The sequence below is a fragment of the Planococcus citri genome, chromosome 5 (assembly GCF_950023065.1).
Source record: "Planococcus citri chromosome 5, ihPlaCitr1.1, whole genome shotgun sequence".
Lineage (NCBI taxonomy): Eukaryota > Metazoa > Arthropoda > Insecta > Hemiptera > Pseudococcidae > Planococcus > Planococcus citri.
Window position 1 is genome coordinate 13928662 of NC_088681.1, and position 25821 is coordinate 13954482.

The 25821-nt window shown below is 32.3% G+C and overlaps 1 protein-coding gene and 1 long non-coding RNA gene across 2 annotated transcripts in view; one reads left to right on the forward strand and one right to left on the reverse strand.

Annotated features, from left to right (window-relative positions):
• The window catches only part of LOC135846643 (uncharacterized), a 240844-nt gene that overhangs the window by 81618 nt on the left and 133405 nt on the right, over window positions 1-25821 (reverse strand). Inside the window, exon 8 of the long non-coding RNA XR_010558995.1 lies at window positions 24573-24771. This is a non-coding gene — a long non-coding RNA (uncharacterized LOC135846643). The remainder of the gene's footprint in view (window positions 1-24572; window positions 24772-25821) is intronic.
• Window positions 10377-25821, forward strand: part of LOC135846642 (putative uncharacterized protein DDB_G0282133) — a 144847-nt gene continuing 129402 nt past the window's right edge. Inside the window, exon 1 of the mRNA XM_065365856.1 lies at window positions 10377-11160. The gene's annotated coding sequence lies outside the window, so the exon portion shown is untranslated. The remainder of the gene's footprint in view (window positions 11161-25821) is intronic.

Here is a 25821-nt window from a genome sequence, read left to right on the forward strand (position 1 = left end):
ACACCATTTGAGAATCATTAAGGCGGAGGGTATAGATTTATTTTCATTCAATTCGGATGGGTAATTGCTGAGTAATTGCAATTTTAGTTCATTATTTTAATGCATAAATTCCTAAAAAATGGTAAAGGGGACTTGCAAAACACCTGCCACTCATTGTACCCTGCTATACCCCCAGTCTATTCCATCACCAGCTGTGTTTCATTGTACCCTGTTACACCCCCGGTCTGTTAGCTGTAAATTCCAAGTGGGAGTGGTTTGGTGGGGCGTTTTCCAAACAAATATATTATTTTAATGCCCTAACCCTCGTAGTGAATTTGTGGCTTAGAGGTTAGGGCATGTAGGTAGGAATAGGAAATTTGGGGACCCAGGTTCGAATCCCCGTGAGGTAAGTAGGTAGGTGGCGGATTTTTCGTAGGAAATATTGGATAGGTAAATGCTGCTGAGTAAGTACATGATGACGGTGAAAAAAAAAACGGATTTTGAACCCTGTAACCCCCTCATTTTAATTTATAAAAATTAAGTTATGAAATATGATGATATTATTTTGCTAAATTAATTTCAATTTCATTTATTCCAATACTTTTTACCACCTATATAGTGCCATAAGTATAGTAAAATTTAAAATTTACCTTAAGATGAGTAATTTTTACTTTTTTATGATATAAAAATTAGTAAATTACCTTAAAATGAGTAATTTTTACACAACTTGGTTTATGTAATTTTTATTATCACGCTTTAGTAAAAATTATTTTTAAAAAAATCATTTTTACTATTGGTATAGCAAAATTTATTAAAATTATACCTAATTTGTACTATAAGATACTGTAAAAATTATTATTGTAACTGAACAGTTGGAAATATTGAGTTTTAAAACAAATTTTATTCATATTATGTACATATTTTTGAATGGGATCCAGTTATTGTGCTAAATTTATGTAGTTGAAATTTTTTGTAAAAATTACTCATATTTTTTTCGTGTAATTTAGAGGCAATGCGAATCCTGAACATATTTTATTAGATTTAACAATTTAAAATCAAAGGAAAATTCTGAAAACTGGTTTGAAATTTTATAAATTTGAAGACAATGGAAATTCTAAAAAAATAATATGAAAATTTGTTATTTAAATTAAGAGACACTGAGAATTCCAGAAATTGATTAAAAGTTCTGTAAGTTGTAGATAATGTGAACTTGAAAATGATATGAGTTATTGTATGTAAATTGTAATATTTATTAAGATAATGAGAATTCTGAAAAATTAGAGCCAATGTGAATTCCAAAAATTAACTTAAGTATACGTTTTGCAATTTATGGACAATATGAACTTGAAAATTGAATTTGAAATTTTGTAATTTGCAGACAATAAGAATTCTGAAAAATTATTCAAAATTTGGTCATTTAGAGGCAATGTGAATTCTAAAAATTCATTGGAAGTTTCCTAACTCAGCAGCAATGCAAAATTCTGAAAATTTATTGAAAACTTCATGAAATTGTAGCAATGGGGAATTTGGGAAATTAATTTAAAATTTTGTAAACTAGAAATTTCTTAATTTAGAAGCAATGCAAGCCTAGAAGTTATTCTGAAATATTGTAATTTGGAAGATATGAAAACACTGAAAAACAATTATTATTTTGAAGCAATCAGAGTTTCGAAAATATTATTATTTCTCATCACTGTGACATGGTTGAGTCACTTATGCACTACCTAGATATGTAATAGCGGTTATAGCTGTAGAAAAGATAGCTCGCTACGCACACTTTGCAGCTAAGCTTTGCTTAGCTGTCTAGTTTCACTCAATTTTGAAAATATTTTATCAATTTTTTCTCCATTTTCAACAATTTTAACATCAATTTTACAGATTTGCTGATGAGTTCACGCTATTTTATTTCATAAGTAATGCATAATTTTTGTCTATATTAATTTTCTGTCATTTTTATCAATTTTTTTAATTTTCTGAGATTTTTGAGACATTTTTTAAAAATTTAGACTACTTTGTGTTCAATAATTTTTATGCAATTTTAGATGATTTTTCATGGATTTTAGGGAATTTTGGCAATTTTGATGATACGTTGTCATTTTTCTTTTTGTTTGCTATACCTTCCAATTTCCGTGATTTTCAACCATTTTTGGATAGACTTCGCTATTTCATCACACTTTTCTCAATTTTCGACCAATTATCCACTAATTTTTCAACAATTTCAATAATTTTTCTCACTCCCATTATTTTATCAATTTCTGTCATTTTCAAGAATTTTTGAATAAATTTTGGCATTCTTAGTTTTCAACCATTTTCACGTCAATTTTATCAAATTCAAAATACTGAATTCTAACTAGTCGAAATTAACGTAGGCCAATTTTAATCAACTTCGCACGATATTGAGATCAGCAGACCACAGAACAGAGCATTTTCATCGCGGCATATAACGAGTCTATTTTGGATTTCGGGATGAGACAGCTGTCTATCGTTTCAACAGTTGTTTGCGATCGGTATTTATTCCTATTGGGGAAACTTCGTCGCATTTTAAACATTCGAAACAGGTGTAGAAATTTTTTTCTTGATTATAATAAGCATTCGTCTTATGGAACTCTTTGGTGTTGACTAATTTATAATAACACACCTATGTCTTACACCACCAAATATTACATAAATATTCCTACAATTTTAAATAACGTGGCGCAATATATCTTTAACTTTTCCACAAAAAGTATCTGACGATTCAGTTTTGTCACAATAAGTGAACGATTTTTGAATAAGGAAAAATGAAAGGTGTATGGATTTCAATTTTTAGCTTATGCTGCATCATTAACAGCTTTTTACTGGTCAATGCTGAAGACTGTATGAACCAGCCATTTCAAAAAGGAGACAAGGAAACAATACAAAATAAGTACAGAAGCCAATGGGGAGGTTTTAATTACGGTGAGTACCCAAATTACATTTTTCCCCCTCAAAATTACGAGACTTCGTGAGGTGATGATGATGAGGGTGGGTTTTGAGAAATACCTACTCAGAAATGTGTCGACTAAAATAATATTTATGGAGGAGAATATCATCAAGTCGATGTGAATGATTTTCACAGCCAATTTTCACGAAGAGGTCGAAAGATCCCTTCTTCTCCATTTTGTGTTTGCAAGAAGCCTTTGAACCCGAATATTTATATTCTCACCCCGCTCATAATAATATGTACAAACTGTTTACAAAATTTCAGTCAAAAGATTACTTTCTGGAGCGAGTATTTCCTTCACAGAAAATTACGAAACGTTGAAAAAACTTTGCGCATGTGCTATTTACAAGAGGAATCAAAGCTACAACGATTACACCAAGAGAGAATACGACCAAATATTTAGCAGTGTAAGTAAGATATCAGATGAAAAGCTGGAAATTGCGATAAAATGGTGCTGGGCTCCGTGGTACGATTTTGAAACTCCAGCGATACTCTGTATTGCCGGTGACGATGCAGTTGGCCTCATCAAAGGATACACGACCAATGTTTTTTTCAAAAAAGTATACGATATTTACGTATCGAGTGCGACGAAACAGAAGGTAACTCGTGCTTTTCAAGGTATAATAAAAAATGTGGTTTTGTAATTCTATACCTACTTAAATATTTACCTAGAGATAGAATGAAAATTTAGAGATGTGTAAGTTCAATTTTATAGAAAGTAAATAATGAATGGAGATCGATTACTTTAATTATTCCAAGCGCAAGGTACCCTGAGCCTGCCTCACAATGTGCCCTCACCTCTAATTTTGAAAAAAAAAATGAAAAATCTTCTTAGCATTTTGTTTGGTTTTCAGAGGTGGTGCTGATTTCAAATTTCATATTTATGATCCCCCCCTTCATTTTTTCCATAATGTGCATATCTAAAAGATTTAAAAAAATCTCAGATGAGCGACGGTCTCTCGGGGACTTTTCAGAGAAGTTTTTTTTTGCAAGATTTGTTTCTTGATCAAAACGCTGATATTTTTAGTTAAACGACATGTCTTTAAAAACTACCCATTGCAAGAAAATCATCTTGACCAGCAGAATTATTTCCAGATTGAATAGAAAAAAATTGAAAGAACATTCAAAAACACACCATCAGACTAAATTTCGAACATTAAATTGAATTTTCGATTTTTTTTGGTAATTTTCGAAAATTCAATTTTGGCTAATTTTTTATAAAGAAATCAAAATTTGAAGCAGTTGAGATCGAAAGCTGAAGTTTTGCTCATTTTTGACCCCCGGAATCGATGGTGGAGGTTTCAAGTCGTTTTGAGGCATTCAATGGATTTTTGGATTTTTTAGTCCAGAAAAACACGAGTTCGATTCTTGGATCATTTTCGACTTCTTTGATCAGTTGGCTCAAGTTTTGGCAAATTTTACAAATTTCTACAGTTCAGAAAAAAATTCACAAAAATAAGCTAAAATAAAATAAGTAGGTATTTTGGATTTGAACCGACAAAAACAGGGATCAAAAAATTTGTACTGCCAAAAAGATGGTTAGTCAGAATTTAACACGTAGAACTTCATTTTGGTAAATTTCATCACGATTTTTCCGAAACTAGACCTCGCTGGAGGCTCCAGAACTACTCGAAACTATCACTGATTGAATAAAGAGGTCAACAATGAAGTATAAACCTAAAAAATTTCAGTATGTTTTCTAGTCTAATGAATTTTTATTTTTATTTTTTTTAAATGAAAGCCATATTTTTTTTCAAAAATTTGCCAAAAAATGAAAATTGATTTTCAGTCCTTAAAATTTGATTTGGCTATTTCAATTTTTTTGGCCAATCAGAATTTTTCAAAATATTAGGTACGACCTCTCGCTCTTCGTCAGGGACCCTCAATCAGGGCCGTCGAGACCCAATGTGGGCTTGGTCCCCCTTTTTTTTTAGCGACGAAACTATATGAGGATTTTTGAAGGGGGGGGGGGGGGGGTTCAACTGAAGATTTTTCCGCTGATATAAGGAAAAAATACCAAATTTCTCAATTGATAATTCATATAACTTATAGAAATTTTCATTTTCTGTTTTAATAGATTTTTGGGGGCTCAAATGTGAATTTTTAAAATTTTTAAAATAAGAAACAAATTGTCCCGAGTGAAGCAAGGGCAAAAGTTTTCGAAAATCTGATTCAGAGAGGCTTAAAAACGATGTTTTTCTTTTTGAAAGTCGATTTAGAAAGAAAATAGGACAGGCTCAAGTGATGCGAGAGTGAAAACTTTTGAAATTTTGTACTTTGAGAGAACTAAAAACGATGTTTTTTATCCAAGAACTTTATTTTTTGGTTTTTATAATTTTAAAATTTAAAAGATTTTTTTTTAGGAGGTTAATTTTGAAATTTTTTTTTTTAGAAATTTCAAGTTTTACAAAGAAAAGAAAACTAGTCCGAGCGAAGCGAGGGCAAAAGCTTTCAAAAATTCGGGGTTTGAGAAGTAAAAAAACAGTGTTTTTTTTCATCACAGACCCTTCTTTTGCCGGGCCTGGGGCAAACTGTCCTCTTTGCCTCCTTCTCGAATTTGATTCTGGGGTCAAAATGAATTTCAGAATCAAAGTCATCCCTTTCAAAAATCCACTAATTCAATATATTATTCGAATTGCATTTTTCGAAATTTTAGCTCCAACCCTCTTCCTCTCCTTTGCCAAGGATCCTCAATTTCGATTTTAGGGTCAAATGGAGTTTAGAATCAGGATCAGCATTTTCAAAACTGGGAATGAAATACTTACCCATATTGCACTTTTCAAATTGTGGCCTCAAGCCCCTCTCCCCCCCCCCCGAACTTTAGCATGCTTAATTTCTATTTTGAGGTCAAATGGATATCAAAATCGGAATCAGCAATTTTCAAAAACCTTAAAATTCAGCAAGCACGTTGATGTTTTTCGAAATTTTGGCCCCAGCCTCTTCCAGAGGCCATCAATTCAATTTTTAGTTAAAAAAGAGCTTCAAAGAATTAAAAATGTAACTGTATGAAAATAACCATACATTTTTTCGTTATTTTAGCAAAAATTCAACATTTCATCATCAGAAAAATTTCTTGACTGCATTTTCCTAGATTCATCTCTCTTTTCCTCTTTCCATTTGATCCCATCCCATCCAAAAACACATCCCAATATTTTAATCAAAACACCGAAATTAAAAAACAAAACAAAACGGATAATACAAGGCACAGGCACGTAAGTAAAAATAAAGTAACCAAGACCTACATTTTTCCATCTCCACCTCCGCACAATCACACTTCCCTAGTTCACATTTCCAAAAATAACTGTTCCTCATCTTGACCACTTCATTCTCCTCCTCTACAATACTCCTCCTTCTTCTTCTCAGCAGCGATCAAGCAGAAGATAGAGAAGAGAGGTTGCAGCAGTACCTACGAGTAATCTCACAATAAATCGAACAATCGTCAAAGTTGAAAGAAAAACCATCGCAGCCGTTCGAGTTCTCTCTAACTTTTTAACCACCGATCATCTTGCGACAATTTCTCACGCTGATAACGTTTTTTTTTCATCTTCTTTTTCTTCTTCTTATTTTTTTTTTCGTAAAGGGATCAGTGCACCTTCCAAGGTCGTTTCTGTACAGCCGCGCACCAGATGCAATTATAAACCTTAGACATATTTAAACGTTCCGTTAAGATCTGATGCCCAGGTGGGAGAATACAGGTAGAGTTGTCGTGGGTATGGCAGAGGGGAAGCGGGGGATTTGGTGCACTTCGGTGTCCCGATAGGTAAGACGGCTGATGTACCTTCTTGGATTGCTTTCTTCTCTTATATTCTTTCTTTCTTTTTTCTTTCTTTTTTTAAATTATGTAATAATTATCATCATTATTTTTTCTTACTTCATGAAAATTTATTTTGTCAACTTAAAAACGACCAAAAGTTTTCAAAAATTAAGGCCAAATTTCTTAAGAAAATGAGCATAAATATAAGTACATATAATATCAAATTCTGTCTATTTGTTTAAAAAATGATCACCTTCATTCATACCCAGCAATGAAAATAAAAATCCGAAGAATTGAGACATCTTCTAAAAATTAAAATTTCCCCCTCTTTTCTCCGTGGACATTGAAAGCAGAATAAAATAATCGCTTCGAAAAGTTTTCAGCTTCCCCAAATATTTCAACATTATAAATTATTCTCAATTGTTGAAATTATTTTCAAAATTTACCTTCCCCCCTCCCCAACAAAAAAAATATAAAAAAGATCAAAAAGCTTGCATTTAAAAAATTCGAAAAGTATAAAAATCAGAAATAAAAAACGCAAAAATTTTAAAAACAAAAACAAAAACCACGAAAAAAAAGATTTTAAAATTTTGCTAAAACAAATCAGTGATTTGCAAAAGTTTGTACCACGAAATTTGAAAAAATGTTTTTTCAAAATTCAAAAAAATTATCGAAAAAGTCAAGAAAAATAAAAATGAACGAAAAAAATCTCTTGACGTAATTACACAGAAGCAAAAAAAATGATGAAGAATTTTTACAATACGAAAATTTTTTTTAAAAATTCATTCAAAAAATAGTCAACTTTTTAAAACATAAAAAAATTGAAAAATTTCATTGCACTAAGACAAAAAAAAATAATCAAAAAATGAATAAAATTGGAGAATCGTACAAAAAGTAATAAAAAAACAACTGAATGATGAAGAATTTTGAAGTCTTGATCATGAAAACTTTTTAAAACAATCATACATTTCAAAAAACTCAAAAAATTTCGAAAACATAATTTTATTTAAAAGAATAAAAAAGAGATGTTTACCTACTTGAATATTTCTTTCAGTCTTTTCCAAAAAACAGTCAAATTTTTAAAACATTCAAAAAATGAAAAATTTTACTGCACTAAAACAGAAAACACAAAACAAAAAAAAATATTTGAAAAAAATAGAATAAAAAATTCAAAAAATGAACAAAAAAGGGGAAACAATGGAAAAATGGGTTCAACCCCCCTCCCAAAAAACCCTCACCAGCCCATTATTAAGTATATTGAATTAATATAGAACTCCAGCATTAATCGTTAAACTTGAAATCTCTTCAAAAATTAAACAATTGTGGAATAATTGAGTGTAATTGGTCAAATTGGTCCATTAATACCCATTGAAGTTCATTTGGAAGGATTTTAGGGAATTTTTTTTGAAAAATTAGAATTCCTAAGATATTGCGGGGGCCTCCAAGAAGACTCAAAATCTTCCTCAATCGATCTGCGAGGGGTTGACTCAAATTTCAATTTTCCAACTTCATAGAGTAAACTTTTGAGGTCCAGAATAGTTCAAAACTCTTTGAAATTGCATCCAATGGCGATTACGGGGTTTAAAAATCGGGTATATATTAAATTGCAGCTTCCAACTTGATTGTATGAAATTTTTTAGTTATTTTTACTTTTGACAAATTTACTGGAGGCTCCAGAATGGCTCAAAACGGCTTGAAATTGCTCCAAATTGATAAGAGGGGAGGTTCAAAATTAGGGTATACGTCAAATTTTAGCTCACCAATCTGATTGAGTGAAATTTTGCGGAAATTTAAATTTTTAAAATGTTTATTAGAGGCTCCAGAATTGCTCAAAACGGGGTGAAATTGTTCAAATTGACAGGGAGGGGTTCAAAATTGAGGTATATGTCAAAATTTCAGTTTTCCCATATTACTGAGTAAAATTTTGTAAAAATGTCAACATTTAAAAAAATTTACTATAGGCTCCAGAACGGCTCCAAAATTGCTTGAAATTGCTCCAAATGATGAGGGGAGAGATTCAAAATTGGGATACACACCAAATTTCAACTTTCCAATCTTATTAAGTGAAATTTTGAGGAAATTTCAATGTTCGAAAAATTTGCTGGAGGCTCCAGAATGGCTCAAAACTGCTTGAAATTGCTCCAAATTGATGAGAGGAGAGGTTCAAAATTAGGGTATACGTCAAATTTAAGCTTTGCAATCTAATTGAGTGAAATTTTGTGGAAATTTAAACTTTCAAAAAATTTACTGGAGGCTCCAGAATTCCTCAAAACGGGTTGAAATTGTTCAAATTGACCGGGAGGTGTTCAAAATTGAGGTGCATGTCAAATTTCAGTTTTCCAATATAATTGAGTAAAATTTTGCAAAAATTTCAAAATTTAAAAAATTTACTGGAGGCTCCAGAACGGCTCAAAATTGCTCAAATTGATGAGGGAGAGATTCGAAATTGGGGTACACGCCAAATTTCATTTTCCGGCCTTATTGAGTGAAATTTTGAGGAAATTTCAATGTTTGAAAAATTTGCTGGAGGCTCCAGAATGGCTCAAAACTACTTAGAATTGCTCCAAATTGATGAGAGAGGACAGGGGAGGTTTAAAATTGAGGTATACGTCAAATTTCAGTTTTCCAATCTTATTGAGTAAAATTTTCTGGAAAGTTCAATATTTGGAAAATTTACTAGAGGCCCCAGAATTGCTCAAAACTGCTTAAAATTGCTCAAATTAATGAGGGAGGAGATTCAAAATTGGAGTACACGCCAAATTTTATCTTTCCTATCTTATTGTGTGAAATTTTGCGAAATTTCGGTATTCAAAAAATTTACTGGAGGCCCCAGAATGGTTCAAAACTGCTTGAAATTGTTCCAAATTGATGAGAGGGGAGGTTCAAAATTGGGGTATACGTCAAATTTCAGTTTTCCAAACTTATTATGTAAAATTTTGTGGAAATTTCAATATTCAAAAAATTTGCTGGAGGCTCCAGAATGGCTCAAAACTGCTTGAAAGTGCTCCAAATTGACGAGAAGGGAGGTTCAAAATTGTGGTGTACGTTAAATTTCAGTTTTCCAATTGTATTGAGTAAAATTTTCTGGAAATTTGAATATTCAAAAAATCTACTGGAGGCTCCAGAATTGCTCAAAACTGTTTAAAACATCTTCCAATCGATTAGAAGGTTTAAAAATAAGACACAGTCCAAATTTTCAGCTTTCTAGCTCAATTAGGTATAATTTTTGATTTTTTTGATCTTCATTGACTTTAATTTGATTTTCAAAAATTCCTCAAAGTTAGATAACATCCTTTCAATCGTCTCAAATTTTCCACCCCTCCTAAACATTAATCTACATTTTCCCTACCCTCCCATACCACCACAAAAAATCACCCCAAAATCCCTTCAAAAAAGCACACACTACACAGTCTACACGATCGCGATCATCACCACACAGTGCAGCGCCATCTCTGAAACCAGTTCAACTCTTTAGCGAAGCAGTTCCTCTCTCCGGTTTGTCGAGTACACCGATGCTTTTTACCTGTCGGTACACGAGCCACGTTCATCTTAATTATGTAGGTCTTTGGGTTAGGATTGGGCAGTCTTACTTAATAGAGTAGAAGGGGGACTTGGTAATTGGCACAATTTTCACGTGGCCGATTCCCGAAAGATTACCAGTTGATTTTTACGATTCTTTATAAACGTTAATGACCCTATAATATGTTTTTCGCGCTGCCCTGCTCCTCGTTCTTGTAAAATATAATACATTAAAATATATTATATTATATTTAATAATATAATAATCGTATATCGCGCGTTTGTACTGTAAAATAATATCATGTGCGTGTACTTTTTTTTTCAATAGAATTCAAATCACACGAGTTTTTACCCCCGATTTTCATTCCCTCCTTCTTCTCGTTGTTCTTTGGATCCGGCGTGATGTAAATCGTATCAATTGATCGTTTTTTTTTTTTTTTTTGCTTTTCGTCTGCTGTGTTGACGCGAGTTTTTTTTGTTAATTTTTTATTAATTTTTTTTTATCAAGTTTTTGTTTTGTTTTTTGTACTAATAACTCGTTGAATTTTACCTTAAATTTTTTAAATTAGTTCTCCAGTGTCAGATTGATTGTTATTGCTATTGTTGTTGTTGTTGCTGCTGTTTTTGTTGGTTTAATTTCCTAGTTTTTTTTTCATAATTCGTTTCTTTAATTTGTTTTCAATTTTATTTTATTTTTTTAAAAATTTCGTTAACGTAAATTTACTTAATTCAGTGTTTAAATAAATTTGTGCCATTTTCGGATCAATGCTCTCAGCTGGTCCGTGTTTCATTCTTCATACGATTACATTATTCGGAGAAACGCCACCACAGCTGTAGCTGCATATCAGAGGACAGGTCCAAGACAGCGCAGACCTGATGATTAATATTTTTTGAACCGGTTGCCCATTTTGTACATCGACGAAAAATCACGTTACCATACCTACCGGTAAATATTTTACGTTTTCGAATATAGGTATTTTGAATGATTATTTTTGCTACAAAATAGCCACTTGTTATTTATAATTTGATGATGATGATTATTGGCTCGAACATGGATTTACACGTAATCATCATTTTTTGGAGGTTTTTTGATCGTATTTTTCTCGGAGTACGTAATGCTCTTAATTAGTTAACGAGTTTTTCTACGTGTTGAATGTTTAATATGGACGTCTAGAAAATTTGTGGGAAACAACCGCAAAGATATTCTTAGCATCGTGTTAGATCATTAAATTCCACTTCTGGAGTCAGTTAAGGCCCTCAGGTCTGATTCGTTGAAGACCTATACTCAGATCAATCGCTTTTAGTGAGAAAAGATCCGACTTAGGCATTTATCCTGATGGGGAGGGGATTGTTTCATTTTCAAACGAATGAGGAAATTTTCTGGCCCAAAATGCCCCCCACCCAAAAAAAACAGGAAATAGGGTCCGAAAAACCAAACAAATTCCAATTTTTTTTTTCAATTTTTCTTCGTTCATTTTTCTTTAATTTTTTCCAAGTAAATAGCTATTCTCATAACTTCAGGATTACTTCTTTTGACTTATGGGGTGATGATCCTCGTACATTTCCCCTGCCTTCTTTTCTCAAAAGACACAATTTTGATTTGAGGTGGAGTTTGGCTCTTTAATACGATGAACTTGGGTAAAGGTAAAAGCATGATTCAATTTCGAAGCATAATGAGTCATTTAAAATAATGATAACACCATGAAAAATTTTCGGTCCCTAAAATGTCAGCATTTCACAATGATGAATTTTCTAAAATTGGATATTTTTTGGAAGAGAGGAAAATTTTTCACAAAATTGAGCTTTCGTATTTTTTTTCTCTATTCAATGTCAGTGCCCTATTTCACAAGATGGAGTCTGTCCAAATGAAAAAAATGGAAAAAATAAAAAATTGGTATACTCAATTTAAACTGGTGTCCACTTCCAAAACAATTCTCAGGCAACTGTAAATTGACAATCACGAAATCCCTAAAAAAAAAGTTCGTGAATCGGACGATAAAATCGTAAGCCTCGCACACGAAAAAATGTCACGAAATTGATATCTACAATTTTAAATTTTATAGAGAGAGAGAAAGAGAGTCGTGTTTTATCCACAATCTGATAAAATATCGCGAAATTGTCTCAATTTTAAAACAAACTCGAGATCATTATCTCGACTCAAAACGTCAAATTATCGAAAGTAAAATTCTCGTAATTTTTTTTCATTTCGATTAAGAAATTCTGCGATGACTGTGAGGGTTTTAGAACAGACTGGAAGTGATAGAGGATGGATGGAGGGGGGAGGGTTTGCGACGTCTCCAAAAATTTTGAAAATCAGAACCTATTTTCTCGATTTCACATATTTCGTTTCCACGTTCACTCTGAATGAGAAGCTGAGAGGCCTAAAATATTTGAAAATTTAAAAAAATTGCCTCGACGAAGAATTTTTGATTTACGAATTCAAATATTACTCTGATTGGGGGCGTGAGAGCTTCGAAATGGGCTAGAGAAAGAGATTCAAATGCGACCAAAATATTTTTTATAAATTTTTAGGGTATAATCCTGTTGAGAGAAAAATTTTTTAATGAAGTGCTGATTTTCAAAATTTTGGAACATATTTCCAACTTACTACCTTTTTGGTCTCTACAGTAAGAATTTTAAAAAAAATTCGATTGGGCTTGTACTTCCAAAATCCTGGAATAACATTATCAAATGCCCAAAAATGGGGAGGGGCGAATTGAATTCTAATTTGAGTTTTGAAATCTAAAGAATTAGGCTAATGAAAAAAAATTACTCAAAATTATTCAAGAATATTATTATTTCATTTTCAAAGAACTTTTTCATGCTGATATTATGATGAAATTATGATTGAAATGTCGAAAAAAGTTATGCGTTTTCAATTCTGCTTTTTCTTTTTTGTTCAGTTTGGTCACAAATTGAAATATTTCAAGAGTGAATGACTTTGGACGAGAATCAACGTTAAAATTTGTGAAAGGGGGGGCTGGCGTAAAGTAAAAATAAATAATTATTAATTATGATTTGAAAAATCGAAATTAAAAGTAATTCGAATTTACAGGAAAAGCCAATTTGGAAAAACGAAAGTTTGAAATTATTGAGCCAGATTTTTTTGAAATCAACACCCCCCCCCCCACAAGGAAAACATATGCAAGAACGAAAAAAAACATAACTTTATCAACAAAAATTTTGACAACAAACGAAAGTTCTCCACAAGTTTGGCAAAAAACCGGACGTTTAGTTGGTAATTTTGGAAAAAAACACGGATTAGGCAGAAAAGTAAAAAAGTCAATACTTTTCGGATATTTTGACAAAGCATTACGAATTTCTTCTATATGTTTGTTGCAAAAACAAGACTTTTTAACACTTTTTATAGAAATGGGTTTTTTTGCCAATTTTGAAAAAAAGGCCTTTTTGACAATATTGGTAAAAAGGCCTTAGTACAATGTTAATTTTGACAAAAAATCAGACCTTTTTCCGGTAATTTGGCAAAAGCAGGACCTTTTCAGAATTTTGTCAACAATTAAGGCTTTTTGGCAATTTTGACAAAACATGGGATTTTTTGCCAATTTTGAAAAAAAAAACGCAAAAGGCAAAATTAACACTTTTTGGGAGTTTAAAAGTCAGGACTTTCTCAAGTTAGCATTTTTGACAAAAAAATCACATATTATTTTACAGCAAATTAAGCAAAAACGAGACTTTTTGACAATTTTTGGCAGAACATGGCGTTTTTGGATATTTTGAAAAAAAACACATGTCTAAGGCAATTTAAGGCAAAAAATCAAGATTTTTTGAGTGTTTTGGCAAAAAATCAGGACTTTTTTTACAATTTTGACAAAAAAGCCGACCGTTTTCGGAAAATTTGTCAAAAAAGAAGTTTTCAACAATTCTGGGAAAAATTAAGACTTTTTCGCAATTTTGGCAATTCTGGGCAAACATAGAATTTTTTGGCAATTTTGAAAAAAAAAAACAGAGCAAATCAAAGGCAAATAAGGCAAAAATCAGCACTTTTTTTCTGACAAATTAGACAAAACAGGACTTTTTAATAATTTTGGGAAAAATTCGGGCTTCTTAGCAATTATGCCAAAACATGGGATTTTTTCATTTTTTGACAATTTTGAAAAAAAAACACTTACAGAACAGATCTATGCAAGTAAGGCAAAAAATCAGACATTTTTCGACAAATTAAGAAAAAACGAAACTTTTTTACAATTTTGACAAAAAAAGGGATTTTTTTGACAAATTTATCAAAAATGAAAACTTTTTGGCTTTTTTGGCAATTTTGAAAGAAAAAGCCGACCGTTTTCAGGAAATTGGTCAAAAAAAGAGTTTTTAACAATTCTGGGAAGAATTGATGCTTTTTGATAATTTTGGATATTCTGGCAGAACGTGGATTTTTTTGGGCAATTTTGAAAAAAAAAACATAGAACAGCCAGATCTAAGGTAAGAAAAAGCAAAAATCAGCACTTTCTGAATGTTTTTGTAAAAAATCAGGACTTTCTTAGCAGGTTTGACAAAAAATCAGACCCTTTTCTTTGGAAAATTGGACAAAAAACACGACTTTTTAATAATTATAATTTTGGAAAAAATTGAGGCTTTTTAGAAATTTAGCCACTACATGGGATTTTTTGTCAATTTTGAAGAAAAAAGCACGAACAGAACAGATCTACTTATGCAAATAAGGCAAAAAATCAGACATTTTTCAACAAATTAAAAAAAAACGAGACTTTTTGACAATTTTGACAAAAAATCCCATTTTATGACAAATTTAACAAAAATTGAGGCTTTTTGGCAATTTTGGCAAAAATAGAATTTTTTTGATAAATTTGAAAAAAAAACGCAGAAAGGCAAAATTAGCACTTTTTGGGGCGTTTCCGTCAAAAAATTAGGACTTTCTCAGCTATTTCTACAAAAAATCAGGACAAGAGCGAGATTTCAGGACACACGAACAAATGCAAGAAAAATTTTGAAAAGAGAGAGGGTATGCAAGGCAGCTAAACCTCCTAATTCAGTGTGCCTTTTGGAGCAAAACTGCAGATCGATGGAGAAAAGTTGACTTTTGCTAGAGAGAGAGTCTCTATAGATTTGGTCGAAAGTGATCAATTTTGATTCGGGAAGAGGAGAGGGGTAGGGGTACTTTTGTACAAAAAACTATTTCAAGATATTCGCCTCGAAAATTTAGTCTTTTTCTAAAGAATTGATAAATCAAAAGATCTATTCGCGCAATTTTCAAAAATTCGCCAAAAATAAAAAAAATAAATTTCGGCGACCAGAGAATTTTTTTTGATTTTTTGAAATTGGCAATAATGATCAGAAAATTGGCACCACTGCGTTTCAAATATCTCCCCAGTTTCAGGAATGATTATCTCTCAATATTTTGATATAATTAATGCGAAATATTTATGAATATGAATTTATCCAAAAATACAAGCAATTTGCAAATTTTCAACCGCTCAGTAGACCCTTAAAAGCTTGTCTTGGATTTTAACTGAAATCGACGCGGAATCTCAAATATATGTACATTCATTAGAGACTGTTCCATTTTTCTAAAAACAGGTTGGGTAACGACAGGAGCAAAAAAATCCTCATTTTTCGAAAATGCCTCATCTTTGAGTATTCATATCCCAACCCAGTTGCACCTTGGGGGTTAAAATTTTTTATGAGTAACTTTCAACTCAAAATCGAAGTATCTGCTGAATTTGGTCAAAATCTACTCAGTTCTTCTCTGTGCGATCCACCCTACTGCATAAATAAATAGGATCTGAGCTCATTTCCCCAGTTATCTTCAATTTCAAAATACCATTGTACATATTTTTCTAATGATAAATTATTCATTCAAATCGATACAGAAAGCACTACCCACTACCTACCAGTGCTTCTGGTCCAACTAACGGTAGCAACATTGCAGGTTTACACTCTTATACGTCCATATATTTCGTACCGTAGATAGAGATGGCAAACATGCAACCAAACCAATTCGATCCTCATCGACAGACACATTCGCACACTCGCACATTTACCTACAGTACCTCTACCTATGCAATGTACGAAAAACATACCTCTATACCTATCTCACTAACCAACGAACAAACGGCAGAAGTGAAATCGCGTACCAAAGAATAGGCCCGTGAAATTTAGCACGAAATAAATTAGCATATTTAGTCGAAATAGTATACAGATGGATGGATGGTGATGGCGGCTGCGGTGGTGGTGGTGGCGAAGGAGGCGATACCGATGTTGGCCTCATCGAGAAATTGATCGAGTTGTCGATAAAGTACACAGGTACCTACCTATAATACTCTACAAATACATCGAGTTATGCAAAAAATAAAAATATTCGTGCATAAAAAAAGAACGCCGGCTTGAAAAAATCAAATCCAGAGTAAAATCAACTTAAAAAAATTCTCTCTGGGAACGAAAGAAAAAAAATTCTCATAGATTTCGGTAGGTAGGTAAGACGTATACATTTGCATGCAATTATTTTCCGTATGCATCGCCAAAAAAAAAACCAGTCTCGAGTCTTCTCTTCCTTCTGTGTGTGTGTGCTTAATTGGACGCCCTTATACATAGTACCTCTACCTATCTACCTGGTTGGGGCAACTTGTATATAGTGAGACGAACGACGTGCACTAGTTTTGACGAAATTCGAATCGATAATTTCTCAATATTTCGGGCGTGGTGTTTTTTTTTTTTCATCTTTTCATTCGGTGTCTTAGTAGCCCGATCCGAAATCTATTTATAGATATTTTAATAATATTTTATAATAAATTAAACGCGTATACTAACGTACTACCTATCATAGCTGATATTAGGTATCTATCTCTCTAACTTGGTTAGCTATACGATTAGGTGGTACCGTTATTATACATGCGACTCGTTCCATCATTAGTTAGTTGGTCGTTAAAAAAAAATTATATAAATTATAGCGTTTATGCATGTGTATGTGTACAGTACCTAGTACCCTACACTACACATACCACAGAATATATACGTAAATGTGGACTCGGGCACACACTCGCACAAGCCACAGGTACGAGTACGAGTATATATGCATATCGCTCCAATCTACGACACGAACCACCAATCAGATAGTACTACATAAGTATACCTAAGACGTACTTATACGTTTACGTAGACTATACGAGAGTAGTAATTCGTAACGTTTTCTAAATCGATTTTTATCAAGATGGCAATTAATTGCAGAGGTTGAAATTTTTTATACGCGTGAAAATACTCGTAGCTGCAGCACAAGTAGCCAGATTCGTTTACGAATAGATTAGCAGCGTGATGTATTGGTAATGTGGGAAAGGCGAGCTCAATGAAGAGAGATATAGGTACTTAGGTATAGCTTAGAAATTAAGAAATGAGTTGAAAAAATTGCCATCCTAAGCCTCAAAATCTTACTTTCCCCATCACTCTTGTAACCCTTCTGTGTCTATTTTTTTTTTTTTTCATATAACTAAAAAATTGCCTAACTGGGCTTTTGAAAAATCTCATTTTTTGACCTTCTATGTAGAGAGTGTGATACGTTTTTCTCATTTTTTACATAATCATTTTTTTCGAGAAGGGTCACTTCGGAAATAAAAGGCTCAATAATTGCTGAAAACAAGTCAAATTTTGCCACAGGGTCCAGATCGGCTCGAAAATGATGGAAATCGATCCCACAGGTCAACTTTGAGCGGGTAAACGAAATTTGGAGTAATTTTTTTTTGTAAAAATTGACAATTCTAGATCCTTTTATTGATTTGAGATTTTTCAATTTGTAAAAAAACAAACTTTTCGACTCGTCACCTCCCGGGGGGGGGGGGGAGGGCGCAGATGCTGGGATCTTCTTAGATGTGGCCGAATCTAATCAGGTCTCCCCCCCCAATTGGGTCAGGCCAGATCTGAATATCAGATCTACTCGGATCTAGGAAATATCCTGATCTGAGATCTACAAATAGATCCGTAATCAGGACTAAACAGATCTGGTTCGATCAAAACTTCAACCTGCCCGGATCTGAGTAGATTTGGTCAGATCGGTTCAGGTCAAATTGGATTCAGGAAACGTAAAATATCCAGATCTGATCACATTCAATCATTTTCCGCAGAGTTACTTGTACTTTTTCACGAATTACTCGCATCATTTTTGGTAAATTACTGAGATACTTGTAGATCTTTAACAAATACAGTAATTTTTGGTAACATTGCTGGATATTTCTGGGACTTCTTCATAAACTGCAGATGATTTTTCGTGAATTTCTGGTAACTTTATTCGCAAATTTTGTTTATGTTTTCGTACTACTTACTGATAATTATTAACCCATTACCAGTAAATAGTGACTTTTGATGAATTTCTAGTTACTTTTCGGAAATTAATGGTAATTTTTCTGAAAAACTGGTAATTCTTTGAAAATCGATCGTTTGGCAATGTATTTCTTCTGTAAATCACTAACACTTGTAATTTCCTTGTAATTGTACTGGTAAATTACTCATTATTTTATGATAAACTACTCGTAATTTTTTGGTAAAGTATTGATAATTTTTATAATTTTTTGGTAAATTATCCGTAATGTTTTGGTAATTTCCTAGTAATCCTGGTAATTACTGGTAATTTTTTATGGTAAATTATCCGGAATTCTTTTCGTAAATTACTCGTAATTTTTTGGTAAATTACAGGGATGGAAACCGTAACCGAAATTTTTAACCGAAATGAATTTTAACCGCTAAAATGAAGAAAAAACTGTAACCGTAACCTTAACCATAACCGAAATTATTGATTTGAAATTTTTTAACCATAACCTTAACCGATTCATTTTTTCGTTTTGGTTAAATACATAACGGTTATTTTTTTAAAGTAAAAATCTCACTTTTTCGTGTAAAATATGACATTTATTATGATTTTTTTTAGAAAAAAAGGGCTCAATTTGTCTAAAATTTTCTTCAAACTCAAAAATTGGCTGTGAAATAGCATTTTTTTCGTTTTTTCCTCTGCAGGCGCACTTTTTTGACATTGAAGTGCAATTAATTTTTGATAAATGAAAGAAAACCGTAACCTTTATTTTTAACCATAACCTTTATTTTTTTGAGTCATAACCGTAACCCTTAACCGTAACCATAATAAATAATTTTAAAAAAAATAACCGCTAAAAAAATTACCGATTTTTTTTTTCATTTCGGTGTAAATTTAATAAATTATTTGTAATGGTTTGGTAATTACCGGTAATTTTCTTGGTAAATTACTTGTATTTTTTTTTGGTAAATTTGCTCGTAAATTTTATAGTAAATTATTCATTATTTTTTGGTAAATTATTGGTCACTCTCGTCATTTTTTGGTAAATTAAGTATCCAAGATGTTTTGGTAATTTTCTGGTAATTATTGGTAATTTTTTTTGGTAAATTATTCGTAATTTTTATGGTAAATCATCCGTAATTCTTTTGACAAATTCCTCGTAATTTTTTGGAAAATTATTTGTAATTTTTATAATTTTTTGGCAAATTATCCGTAACGTTTTGGTAATTTTCTGGTAATTACCGGTAATTTTTTCTAGTAAATTACTCGTAATTTCTTGGTAAATTACTCGTAATTTCTCGATAAATTACTCGTAATTTCTCGGTAAATTATTCGTAATTTCTTGGTAAATTACTCGTAATTTCTTGGTGAATTACTCGTAATTTCTTGGTGAATTACTCGTAATTTCTTGGTAAATTACTCGTAACTTCTTGGTAAATTACTCGTAACTTCTTGGTAAATTACTCGTAATTTCTTGGTAAATTACTCGTAATTTCTTGGTAAATTACTCGTAATTTCTTGGTAAATTACTTGTAACTTCTTGGTAAATTACTCGTAATGTCTTGATAAATTACTCGTAATTTCTTGATAAATTACTCGTAATTTTTTGGTAAATTACTCGTAATTTACCAAGAAAATTACCAGTAAACCCAGAAATTACCAAAACATTCCTGATAATTTACCAAAAAAAGACTGAAATTTCTCGTAATTTTTTGGTAAATCATTTGTAATTTTCATCTTTTTTTGGTAAATTATCAGGAATGTTTTGGTAATTTCTTGGTAATTACTGGTAATTTTCTTGGTAAATTACTCTAATTTCTTCGTGAATTACACGTATTTTTTTGGGGTAATTTGCTCGTAATTTTTTATGGTAAACTAATCATTATTTTTTGGTAAATTATTGGTAATTTTCATCATTTTACATATTTTATGATAAATTATCCGTAATTTTTTGGTAATTACCAACATTTTTTGTTAGTAAATCACTCGTAATTTCTTGGTAAATTATCCGTAATTTTTTGCTAATTACCAATATTTTTTGTTAGTAAATTACTCGTAACTTCTTGGTAAGTTACTCGTAATTTGTTGGCAAGTTACTCGTAATTTTGTGGTAAATCACTCGTAATTTCTCGGTAAATTACTTGTAATTTTTTTGGTGAATCATTCGTAATTTTTTATGGTAAGGTAAATTTTGGTAAACTAGGTACTGGTATTTTCCTGGTAAACTACTGGTAATTTCCTGGTGCACTACTGGTAATTTTATGATAATTACTGGTAATTTTCTGGTAATTCCTGGTAATTCCATGGTAATTACTGGTAATTTTATTGTAATTGCTGATAATTCCTTGATAAATTACTCATAAATAATGACAATTTCTTTACAAATTACTCGTATTTTGGTTTTGGTAAATTACCTACCTTCGTTAATTATTCGTCCTCTTTTACCAAAAATTTCCTTAATCAATTACAACCTTTGATAAATCACTGGTATTGTAAAGTTTGCTACATTTTTGGTAATTTTTCGAAAATTTCTTAAATTTCAGATAATTTTTTTGTAAAATACTGGTAGGTAATTTTTGGTAAATTACCGATCGTTTTTTGTGAATTTTTAGCCATTCTTTTATACGTAAATTACTGGTAATTTATTTGCAAATTTATTGATAATGTCTTCGCGATTAAATGTTTTTTTTTTTTTTTTTTTTTTTTGTAAATTACAGACAACTTTTTTCGTAAATTAGTGGTATTTTTATGATTAAATTATCGTTAACCATCAAATTTCAAGCAAAAAACATGAAAAATGTCCAAGGAGAGGAGACTTTCCTTCCATTTTTGTTTTTGTCCTACGATCTCAGTACCCTAAAGAGATATACTGTTCCTCAATTCTTATCAAATTTGGGAATGAAAAATTGAAAATCATGAGACGTATCGTTTGTTATGTTTTTGATAGCCGTCTAAATCTCGAAATAAGCTCTCAGATTTGAAAAAAATTGAAAATTCATCCGACCAATGATTTGCTAAGGTTTTAATGGTGTTAAATTCAAATTTCAACTTGGTTTTCAAAATTCAAATGTAAGCTGCTTGAGACATTTCAATCAAAATTAAAAATTTTTTAAATGCTCTGATTTCTAATTTAAACTTATTTTTGAGATTTGAGTCTACTGAACTTCGCAATAAGCCTGAGAATACAAAAATGTTCATTCAAGTTTCTGATCACAGTTCAACAGGGCTCTAAAATTTCAAAAAAAATAAAAATTAAAAAACCGAGTGATCTATTTTTTTTTTTTTAAATACGCTGATTCCGAATTTCAACTCATTTCTCAGATACAAAACTCGTAGTTCAAGAAAGTCCCAAATTTCAAAAGAACTAAAAAAAAATCCAATGACCTAGTTTTTAAGTATGAGCTCTGTGAGGCCCACAATAAGCCTGCCATTTCAAGAAAATCGAAAAATTCTAGTCTCGTATGTTTTGCTCACTTTTCAGATACAATTCTATAGAATTTTAATGGATGTTTCTAATCACAGTTCAAAAACTTCGTCGATTAAATATTCCGCAGTTCGGATGAAAAGAAAAGGAGAGACACAGGAAGTGTTGAAACTACATATTCTTAAAAATCTCACTGAGAGACGGAACTACGACATATGTTACACCAACACCTATAAATCCTAGTTTTTACCTATATTTTAGCCCAAACACGTATACAAGAATTAGTACTTCATTCTCGATGATCTCCCTGACTGACGGACGTTACGTCGAATTCAAGATGATGATGATGACGAGGACGACGATGATGTTGAAAAAAAAAAATAACGAGATACGTGAAAAAATGCGCCTATCGAGTTCGATCATCTCTCTCTCCCTCTTGCTCCGGCATCAGCTCACGTTTTCCTATAACTCACAATCCAACCAGCTGTACTGGTGATTCCTCCACAGCGTCAGATTCACCATTATACGACCAAATCAATACCACTATACGAAAGACCTAGATCCAGATCAAGATCCCACCAAATACTTATCAAATCAACCTCATCACTCGTACATCCACAACTAAATATAAAAAGAGGAAACGCAAACACCAAAAACACTGATCCAGAAACAGTGATATTGAAATTTCGCTACCTACCAAAAAAAAAAAAAAAAAATACACAACAAACAGAAATACTCAAACTCCAAGATCCTTATCATCGTTGCATCGTTCGGTCATACGATGATGATAATAATAATCACGACTAGCGAATTTCGTAGCAGTATAATTTCCCTCCCCCCTCCCCCTTCTGCACCTCATCCATCGATCATACTTACTAAGAACAATGAAAAGTAAAACTAACGGACAACACATACAGAGTACAAATTATTAGCCACAATCTTTCGCTACGGTTCGCAGATACCCTCCTGTCTCTTTGCCTTGCCCCATGACGATGCCCCATGCTGACTCGAGTACGCCACTGTGTAATGTTCCAAAACAGCAGTGAGCAGACCACAGACCAGACGAGCTAGCCGGGCAGTTAGGCTATTATTGCTGCACGGATAAACGTATCGTTAAAATTTAATTGTTAACCGGAGTTGTTAGCCGGCTATATGGGCCACGAGTGAAGATTTTTTCCTTCTTCTTTAATATGTATTATTCTGGAGACTCGAATGCCAGTGTGAGATAGTTCGATGCCTTATACGGGAGCTGGTTTCATTCCGGACGAATTTTTTTCTCTAATTCGACCATGATTTGAAGTCAACTTTTATCGAATGTTTAGGAAATTTTATTTTTTCTGAATCGAATACCTACTCATCATTATCGACAAGTGCTTACTCAAACCAAACTATTGCAGGACTAAAGTATAGTTCACTGTATCATCTTCATCGTTGGTTTATATACCCTCTTCCCTTCCTCTCCTCCACCATCACCTCATCTCATCACACTTCACAATCTTACGCCATACTCCTCTTATAATGTGTACTAATGAATATACAGCTGTACATACTACACACGTACGTAGTACGTACGTATTTCCTCATTAATTTTCTTCGTTTTTTTCTTCTTTTCTTTTTTTTTTATTCTTTTAGTATACTAACGTTGATAATTTCACTTACGCAACTATACGTAAATTGTCATTCTTCGATATGATTTATGTTTGGTATAATTTACTTTTTTTTTCGTCCACGTTTCGCATCCTTTTACTCGGGCTTTCGGGCGCAACCGACGTGCCGGCGAAGACGTATACGTATTCCTTGTTTTTATTTTTACCTACTTAATTATTCGATCATTCATCTCGAAGCTGACGCTCGCTCATTAAAAAGATTCCTCTTTTATTTCGCGTAAATTATCCGCCAACGATGCCGAGATATAGGCTACTTAGGCGAATTAATGGTGTTTTTGTGTTATCAGCCAAAATCGCGTATTCGATTTATACTCGACGTATATGTACTTAGGATGATGGAAAAAAACAAGCATTTGTGTGAGAAATTGAGGATAGATTTTTTACGAGAGTGTGAAAATTGACAGGGAGTTGATAATGGGGATCAGGGGGAGAGAGGTTATGGGGGGGGGTTGGAAATTTTTTGCAGGGGTCTCCTATTCAAAGTGTCATAATCTTGGATATTCAAAATTTCATTTTTGGTCTTTCTAAAGCGATTCAAAAATTTCTGGAGAAAGCTGGAAAATTGCTGGAGGCTCCAGAATGGCTCAAAATTGGTAGTTGCTTATGTGTGAGAGTTGAATACTTTGCCCAAAAAAATTAATTATATTTCACGGAAGAAAGAAAAAATAAAACTTGCCCTTGAAACAGCTCTATAAAATTTTTAAAATTTTCAAAAATTCGCTAAAAATTCAAAAATTGAATTTATAGCTCCTGAAATTTTGATTACGAGGAGGGTTTTCGAACAAGCCGTTCTGATCTAGCTTGTTTTCGTTCAAATCAGAGAGGGAGTGAGTTCGGAAGGGTCCCTGATCCGAAATTTGAAAATAATAAATTCAAGGAGTTCCTTTTCCATGTTCGATTTCAGTTCGATTTAATAAGATGATAACCCAGATCCCCTGATACGTCTCATCTTGCTACATCTCGACTCATAAAACAATAAAAATGATACGTGGTTTACTTACGGGCATCAAATTATTATGAGTAATCAGGATGATTGTTTCTCGGTATCCAATTCACTTTCGTTTCGAGGAAGGTTAACGACGATCATTCGATTCTTCCGTATAGTATACGTACACAGTGTGAAATGTGCTGCAAATATATTCATCATCTCAGGAAGGGTGAGCCAATTATTATGATCCTTATATTCCTAGGATTGTCGTCCTAAAACATACATTAAGAAATTGTCTCATTAATAAATGAAAGGGGCACAATTATGCAAAAAAATAATTCTAATAATACAATTCAATTCGAAGAAAAATGTTTTTTATTTCTTTGATGTGATGGAGGGGGGGGAGGGAGGAAGGAAGGGAGGGAGGGAGGGAGGGAGGGAGAGGAGCGATTGAATGCGAATAAGTAGATAACATTTTTGAGAAAACCACAAAAACTTTACATTTTCAAAACTTAGTTTATTTTTCTCATTTCGCAAGGAATATGATGATTCAACTCATTCGAATCATTTTTAACGAATACAACAGTGAGAATCGTTCACGAACGACATAATTCACTTGCAATTTACTCAGTTATGTAAACTTTTCTGGTAAAAGAATTTGCTCAAAAATTAATGTATTCCAATCCAAATTGTTTACGAATGATTTTACAGCATGACGTGACGATAACGTTACTGGAACGCTCAAATAACGAAATAAGAATAGTTGTTTGATAGGAATGTAACCTAATAGTTCACCTAGAATTTCACGTGCATTCATATTTTGTACTCCAAAAATACCAGATTCAATTTCATTGTCAGTAACGTAACGGAAACGCCATGGAAACGTAACAGAATCTTGGTAATAACGTTAAAATTCTATAATTGTAATTTCAAGATATGTAATTGAAAAATTACAACGATACATTTTTGTAATTTTTCCGTTTTGTAATCATAACGTTATGAGGTTAATAACGTTACAGTAACGATATATTGACTGCTAAAATCGTCAACTTGGTGCCACAATTTCGCGATTTCACCTCGAAGATGATATCAAATATGGCTTTTATTCAATTTCCATATTTTTGAAGCGTTAAAGCTGCAATAACGTTCCAAAAACGATACGGAAACGTAATAAAAACCGTTATTCTAGGATTAACAAATCTATATTATAGCGTTTGAGCGAGGGAACGTGAAGAAACGTATTTAAAATTAGGTCCAATTAAATCGACACATTTTTACCAAATACTGATATCGATACCGAAACAGAAACGCTATGAAAACTT